An 8,630-nucleotide genomic window follows, 5' to 3' on the forward strand; every position below is an offset into this window, starting at 1 on the left:
TGTCACACCACATGATAGTCAATAAAATTTGGCATTTAAATGTTCTAGGTAGCTATGAAAAATCTCAGACATATTCTTTGATAAAATATTTGATAATGGTCTCTCCAGTCTAGAAGACAAAGGTAAAACGTGATCCAATGGCCGGAAGTTGAATGTAAACAAATTCAGACTGGAAAATAAGAGGTAGGTTTTTAACAGGGAGGGTAATTAACCATTGGGGCAATTTACCAAGGGTCGTGGTGGATTCTCCATCACTGGCAATTTTAAAATCAAGATTGGGTGTTTTTCCCTAAAAGAACTGCTCTAGGAATTATTTGGGGGAAGTTATCTGCCCTGTGTAAGGCACGTAGGCACCTACCTCCCATTGAAATCAATAGAGTTTGGGGCTAGATTCACAAAGGGTCTTAGGCATTCTGATGCTCAGCGTCACCATGCTTCATAACACTTTGTTGCCTAGAGAATTACAAGGTTTACAAAGCCTGAGTTTGACGCTCAGGCTCCCTCTGTAATGAATAGAGAGATGTGTGCCTGAGAATGGGATTTGCAAAAGCCAGCAAGCTAGGCAGCTCATCGCCTAAACCAGCAGATGGCAGAGGCTGAGGAGAGGGGAGTGTCTTAAGCCCTGCCCCTCTCTGGGACTTAGACAAATCTCTCTGCTTTGGAGTCTAAGATGCAAACCCTCTCTCAGAGTTAGGCGCCTAGTGCTGTTTTTAGAAGGAGAAGGAAGTGGCCAAGGTGGATAAAAAAAGTCATTGGAGCAGGGCGATGGGAACCTCCAGCATAAGTGCGCTAACCACTAGGCTGCAGAGTGGTTCGCATGCTTCTCTCTGTCTGGCCCAATGACTGTCATTATTTAATCCACCATGAAACAGCTTCAATGGTAGAGACTGAGCAAGACTCACACCACAATATCCCATAGCCCAGTGGCTAGGACATTCACCTGCCAAATAGCACAGCCACATTCAAATCCCTTCTCCCTCCACCCCAACCCCATCAAGCCGAGGGGTCGCCAACCTCTCAACTGAGGGCCTAATTACTGGGCTAACAGTTACAAGGAATGTCCTGCCCCTGCCCTTGTGGCTCTGCTATGTGGGAGATCGCCTATGGGTGCATGCCCCAGTAGGTGAGCTGCCAGCTAATTTGCTTGGCCAGGCTCCACAGGTGAGTTAGGTGGAGGAATTCCTGTCTTCCCCCCATTGGTGCAGCACTCTGGGTCTTAGATGCTCTGACACCTGGAGTGAGGCTGCAGTGAGCATGTTCAGAGGCAGAAATACAGTTGTCTAGGGAGTTGTTACTGCAAAAATCTAGGTGCAGAGTGAGTTTAGATGCCTACAGGGTTAGGGGTCAGATAAACTGGAGTTTTATGAATCCCGGGGGGGGGGCTGATTCTGGGATTCAGGTGTCTCAGGTGGCTGTTAGGCACCAAGGGCTATATTCATAAAGGGGCTTAGGCACCTAACATCCATTGAAGTTCATTTGTGTTCGATACCTAGATGATTTTTTTAAAAATCCCACTAGGTGCCTAAATATCTTTTAAAAACATCTGGCCCTAACTCCCTACTCACTGGTTGATACAGCCAATTGCACCGAAACCTCTAATTACAATCTGTGAGATGTTTCTTTATTCAAAATAGACTCACTCCATCTGGACACCCTGAAGCCAACACAATCTCATAGTTTATGAAAATATTTTCCTCTTCTCAGTCTCCTCAGAGCCTCCTTCACATCCTTGTTCCTCAGGTTGTAGAGCGAGGGATTTAAAATGGGGGTGATGACGGCATAAACCAGGGTGACCATTCTGTCCACATCTCCTACATGGCTGGACTTGGGGTGCAGGTACGTCGCACAGGTAGAGCCATAGAACAAGCTGACCATGGTGAGGTGGGAGGAGCAGGTGGTGAAAGCTTTGTGCCTTCCCTCGGAGGAAGTAGTCTTCAGGATGGTGGAGACGATGCAGGCGTAAGACACCTGCACCAGGAGGAAGGGGAAGATAATGATTGACATTCTGATGAAGAAAATGGAGACCTCTATCCTGGAGGTGTCCCCGCAGGCCAGCTTCAGCACAGAGTGGATGTTGCAGAAGAAGTGGTTGATCTCGTTGGGTCCGCAGTAGGACAAAGGGAAGATCCAAGTGATGTTGCCCATAGGCATCAGGATTCCGCAGAGCCAGCAAGCAGAAACCATCTGGGCGCAGGCTCTGTGGTTCATAATGATGGGGTAGTGCAGAGAGGAGCAGATGGCTCAGTAGTGGCCGTAGGCCATGGGGGCCAGCAGGTAGCAGCCTGCTGTCCCGAGGAAGATGAGGAAATACATCTAGATGGCACAACCTGTGAAGGAGATGGCCCTCTTTTCCAAGACAAAGTTGGCCAGCATCTTGGGCAGGGTGGCTGAGGCATAGCAGATCTCCAGGAAGGACAGGTTCCAGAGGAAGAAATGCATGGGGATGTGGAGGGCGGAGTCCAGCACTGTGATGAGGACAATGAGGCTGTTTCCCATCAGCGTGATGGCGTAGATAAGAAAGAACAACGCACAAAGAATCCCTTGAGGGTGGAGGTGATGGGAGAAGCTGACGAACATGAGTTTGGTCACTCTGCTGTGATTTACCCAGGCAGTATGTCTCATCTGCACAAGAAGAAGGAAAATCATATTACATGTCAGCCTGATTACTTGTAAATTGGCCATAGCTCCAACAGAGTAAATAGGCCAGATCTCCAGCCTGTGTCAATTGATATAGCTCCATGAAAACTCTCCTTCCTCCCTGAAAAACACTGAAGTCAATTATAGGTCTGTATTAAATCTCAGATTTTCAAAGCCATCTAAAACATTTGAATGCCCAATTCCCATTAAACAGAAGTAGAATGGGCACCGAGTTTTGTATATTCAGTCTGGGCAGACTTGAATGGCAGCCAGTGTAAAACTTCAGCATTCACCTGCACAACACATTTGATCTATCAGCCCCAAATCTCTGTTCTGAATTATCCACCTGAGGCATCTCACAGAAATCTTCTGCCAGTATGCTGGATAGGATCCTCAGGCTGGAGGTGCACATAGGAGGGTGACATTTAAAGACTGCCCATGGAATCTGGACACCAATGGAAAAATCTTAGCCTGAGATAAAAGATCAATTATATACATAGTTAGAAAGAGAGGGATAATACAGGTGTAGTGATCTATCTATTTATCTAACCTGAAATCTGTCTCTATATACCTTAGCTTCTGCACTAACTATGGTCTATTTGTAGGCTTGGCAGAATTCAAATGTTTGTATATAATTTTGATGGATAATATCAATGTTTATTTGTAATCATTTTTTCGATTATTATTGATTTAAATGTTTACAGCTGTGCAAAATTCTAGATTTCAAGGACGTTTTTATTTTTATTGATTTAAATTTTCACAGTTGTGGGAACTCTTTTGGGGGGGGCGGGTCAGACAATAGGACGGGTCAGACAATATTTAATTATGATAGGCACTGAGATTCAAAATGCTAAAGCATTATAGCCATTAAAACACAAATTGTCAACTTCATATGTCAAAATATACAAAATAAATAGCCTTAAATCAAATGCTAATACGTTTTCAGGCAGCATTTTTCTTACATTGCCTATCTGTAAATGTTGATTATCTGAATATTTTTTCATCTGTGACATAGATGTTTACTGACCTTTCCCGATAAAAATTGATATGTGTAAATCACCTGTCACTGGGCTACGCAAGCTCTACATGACATGATAAATTAGTATGAAGAAAAAAAATTGCATTTTCATTCCAAAGTGTTGTTAGAAAATGAATCTCAAGAATCACAGTCTTCAGCGCTGTTTCTTCTGATGCCTCATTTCCACACTAGCTTTCACTTAGTTAAAGTTGAAGGGTCTAATTGTCCTATCGCTTATACTGGTGTAAATCAGGAGCAGCCCAATGGGCCTGGATCTCCTCTTACTCATCTCCATGTATATTGGGAGTAACCCTATTTAGGTCAATGGGGTTCATTCTACAGACACTCACCCTGGTGTTTAGAAGCTATACCACCCTCAGTAGGTTCTCCTCTCACTTCATCTGGTGTTAACCCCTTTTTGTTGTACCTTCCTCTGACTCTATGTCTGATACCCATCTCCAGGACTCTCACCCTAGGGCCCCCACATAGAAAACTGAATACTCTGTGTGGGACTTTAAAAGGGAAGGAGCTTCCTTCAAGGCCCCCTAAAAAAGCAATTAACGAGATGGAAAATATCCCTGCACACTCCTGCTCACAGAAACATAGGGGAAGGTTCCTTTGCACTCACCACACTGCAAACCAGAAATAACTGCAATGCAGACAAAGAGGTTAATTCTTCTCTCATCAGTTTATACCAGGGGAAGCTCAGTTCAACTCAAAGTGGCTTTAGCTTAGCCCAGTGCAATCAGGAGTGACTGCATTGGAGCTAGAGGGGATAATTCTCCTCTGACTCACCCCACTGTAAATCAGGAGTGACTCCTGAAGTCAAAGTGGCAAGTTAAAAAAAACAACTCAACATGTTTACTCTGGAAAAGAAGAGACTGAGGAGAGACCTGATGACAGTTTTCAAATACGTTAAGAGTATAAAGAGGATCAGTTGTTCTCTGTGTCCATCGAAGGTAGAACAAGAAGTAATGGGCTTAATCTGCAGCAAGAGAGATATAGATTAGATATTAGGGAAACCGTTCTACCTATAAGAGTAGTTACACTCTGAAACAGGCTTCCAAGGGAGGTTGTGGGATCCCCATCATTGGAGGTGTTTAAGAACAGGTTGGACAAACACCTGCCAGGGCTGGGCTAGGTTCACTGGGCCCTACCTCGGTGCATGGGGCTGGACTTGCTAATGTCCTGAACTCCCTTCCAGCCCGACGTTTTTATGTTCCCATGAATCTCTTCTCATTCACGCCAGTGCAAATCAGGAGTGACTCCACTTCAGTGTAATCAGGAGTCACTCCACTGGAGTCAGTGTAGTGGCAGTGGTTAAAGCTAGTGTAAGAGTAACAAGAATCAGGCTGAGGGTGTCAGTCTACAGCTTAGGCTTTATGCAGAGATAATCCAATTGAAAGAGAATATTTTATCTGAATCCAGTGGGTGCTCTCAGCTTTATCTTCAGCGGGGCTCGTCTGGATTCACAACAGGCTAAGCGGAAGCAGAGTCTCAGCAGCACTCATACATCAGTACTTTTACTTCGAACGGACAGCAGGACACACCACAAAATGCTGCTCTGAGTTGTTCCATCAGACACTATTAACCTCAGTGCAGCTGGCTCGGTGTAACCAGGAGGAGACTCCGACTCTGTTCTGCCTTGCTGCTTTGTGAGATTCCAGTCACAATACATCAATAAACAGAGGACTTACCTCTGGCACCAAGACAGGGCTGAAATCTGCAATGGACAAATGTGTGGGTAGAACAAAGAGACTTCACCTGCCTTCTAAGACCCCAGGGAGAGAATTCCTTTGGCTTTTGGTAAGCCTGGTGTCATAAACAGATAGTTAAGTTAATGCCTCTTTTACCTGTAAAGGGTTAAGAAGTTCACCTAGCCTAGCTGACACCTGACCAGAGGAACCAATGGGAGGACAAGATGGTTCAAAGGGAAGGAGGGAAGTTCCCTTTGTCTGGGTCAGTTTCACTTTTGACCAGAGGGAAAAGCTCCAGAATTCAGCCTCTTATCAAGTAGAGAGTATTAGTGAAGGAAATAAATAGGTTTATGTTTATTTCTTCGTAACCTGTCTTGTGCAATTAGAGGAATCATCAAATTGGATATTTGGGTATTTTTTGTGTAACTAAGTTTCGCCCAGGGGAACATCCTCTGTGTTTGGAATTTGGCTAACTCATAGTTTTTTTTCCCTTTGCCTGATATTTCCCCCCTAGTCTACCTTAGCTATGGGGGGGGGGGGGAACAGCTTGGAATCTTTGGTTACTGTAATATGACTCTTTAGAAAAAAAAGAAGTAAAACAGTTTTTTTGTGACTGGTCTTGGCAATATGTTAATGACCCTCCAGTGATCACAGCTGGAGCCTTCTAACAAAAAGCCCTCTGTTAGAAGCTTTTATCTCTCCTTCACTGCTTCCCCAGCATCTCAAAAGAGGGGGGAAAAATCTGGCTTTTGGTTCCTAAAAATTCCCTCACCGCTGCTCACCATGTCAAGGTTTCTTCCCCACTCTGAATTTTAGGGTACAGATTTGGGGGACCAGCATGAGAAGCTCTAAGCTCAATTTACAGCTTAGATCTGGTCTGGCCACCACCACTCCCAAGCACTAATTCCCTTCCCTGGGTAGCCTTGAAAGACTCTTCACCAATTCCCTGGTGAACACAGATCCAAACCCCTCTTTGGAGAAATTAACCACCCCCCCTCTTTTCTCCCACCAACTCCTGGTGGATCCAGATCCAACCTCCTTGGATCTAAAAACAAGGAAAAATCAATCAGGTATAAAAAGAAGGCTTTTAATTAAAGAAAAGAAAAGTAAAAGAAAACCCTCTGGGAGAGATTAGCATACCAGCTACTCTCACTGACAACAGATTCCAAACACAGAAGATGTTCCCCTGGGCAAAACTTAGTTACACAAAAAATACCCAAATACCCAATTTGATGATTCCTCTAATTGCACAAGACAGGTTACAAAGAAATAAACATAAACCTATTTATTTCCTTCACTAATACTCACTACTTAATAAGAGGCTGAATTCTGGAGCTTTTCCCTCTGGTCAAAAGTGAAACTGACCCAGACAAAGGGAACTTCCCTCCTTCCCTTTGAACCATCTTGTCCTCCCATTGGTTCCTCTGGTCAGGTGTCGGCTAGGCTAGGTGAACTTCTTAACCCTTTACAGGTAAAAGAGGCATTAACCCTTAACTATCTGTTTATGACAGCTGCCTTAGGGTATTTTGATTGCTGGGTATCCCCTGCCTTACAAAACAGTTACCAGATAGAAGACCTGAATCGTTGTGGTTCTGTAAGTCCACTCCAATGAGCTCCAAACCTGAACCATCAGGGGACTGGGCCTTTATGCTCAGCTTTTCCCTAGGGGATTTAGTCATATGTCTCTTATTAACATTAACATAACGTTTGTGGGGTGTGTGCCAGCTGTAATTGCCTGTACTACCCTGGTCTGTATGTGTTTCCTGTCTGTAGCCCGTACACACATTGTTATGAGGACTTTCATTGTGATTTGGCTGATGATAGCAATTAGCACATGGTGTCCTGGCCTTGAGCCCACAAGAATGAGGTGGAGGCTGGAAAATCTGACCTACAGTGAGAGTCTCTTAATCAATAATAAAATCCATATGGGATCAAACTATTTAGCTGATTCCATGGAACATGGAGGGCTGAGTTGGATAAGCACAGACACAGGGAGAAGCTACCATGATGTGGGCTGACTGGGATAGTGGTCAGTGCCAGATTCAGGAACCAGAGGCCAATGGGCAGGTCCAAAGTCAGGAGCCAGGTGTCAGAGCTGAAACTGAGGGTCAGCACAGAGTCAAAAGCCAAAGAGCCATAGCCTGGGGTTGGAGCCAGAGCAATCAGTAGCCTGGGCTGGGAACCAGGCAAGGTTGAACTCAGGAACTGGGGATGAAGCCAGGAGTCAGATAGCAGATCCCAGGGTCTGTTGCAGCAAAAACTCAGGCTCCATCTTGTTGCACAGACAACTTCCTCTGTCTCTTTTTGGCTTATGTCCCTGCACTGGAATGGAAACCCGCCAATAGACTCAAAAGCCCTCTGCTTCAGCTGTTAGCAGCATCCCAAACTTCAGTCTAAGCCCCTTAAGGCCAGTTTACAAAGGTATGTAGACACTAAATGGTGCAGGTCGGTATCTAAAAAATGCCACAGCAGGTTAGGCACCTAACTCCCAATGTACAGGCACATAGGCACTTTTGAGAATCCCTCAAGGCTCCTAGATATCTTCAATGATCCAGCTCTTTGTGCCTCTGCTCTAATCTGTATAAGGGTATAATGATTCTTCCTATCTCCCACATAGTATCATCTATCTGGTCTGTCCAGATCGTGTGGTCTTTGGGGGGACGGGACACTCCCTGTTACTATGTTCAGCTTGAGCACAGTGGGGCCTTGGCATCATTGGAGGCAACTAATTGCTATTAAAATAACAATAAGTGTGTGTGATGGAGGAAATGGAGACCTTCTTAGTGTATGTGTATACCTCTGCTATGATGCCAAAGTTGAAACTCTAAGGGCTTGTCTACATGGGGACACTCAAGAAAGTTAATCCAAGTTAACTAAAATTGTGAATTAAAAGTGGATTATTTAAACTGCATTAAGCCCCTATGTAATCACTTTCAATCAGAATTAAAGTGGCTTTAGTTTGGTTTACCTTAATTCACATTGGCAGTGAAATTAAGCTAACTTGAATTAAAGCCATGTTAATTTCAAATGAAAGCATCCACACAGGGGTGCAATGCAGTTTAATTAATCCACTTTTAATACACATTTAGTTTATTCAGATTAATTTTCCTGAGTGTCCCCATGTAGACAAGCTGTAGGTGTCATGTGGCAATCTGGCCCTACAGGCTGCTTGATGGATCTCTGCCCCCACTCAAGAAAGAGATCTTGGTGTCGTTGTGGACAGTTCTCTGAAAACATCCACTCAATGTGTAGCATCAGTCAAAAAAGCAAACAGAGTG

The 8,630-nt window shown here is 44.4% G+C and overlaps 1 pseudogene; it reads right to left on the reverse strand.

Moving 5' to 3' along the window:
- Positions 1 to 1,671: 1,671 nt before the first annotated feature.
- LOC128846764 (olfactory receptor 10A4-like) lies at positions 1,672 to 2,622 on the reverse strand (annotated as a pseudogene).
- Between the last annotated feature and the right edge of the window lie 6,008 nt (positions 2,623 to 8,630).

This window comes from Malaclemys terrapin, chromosome 12 (assembly GCF_027887155.1).
Source record: "Malaclemys terrapin pileata isolate rMalTer1 chromosome 12, rMalTer1.hap1, whole genome shotgun sequence".
Lineage (NCBI taxonomy): Eukaryota > Metazoa > Chordata > Testudines > Emydidae > Malaclemys > Malaclemys terrapin.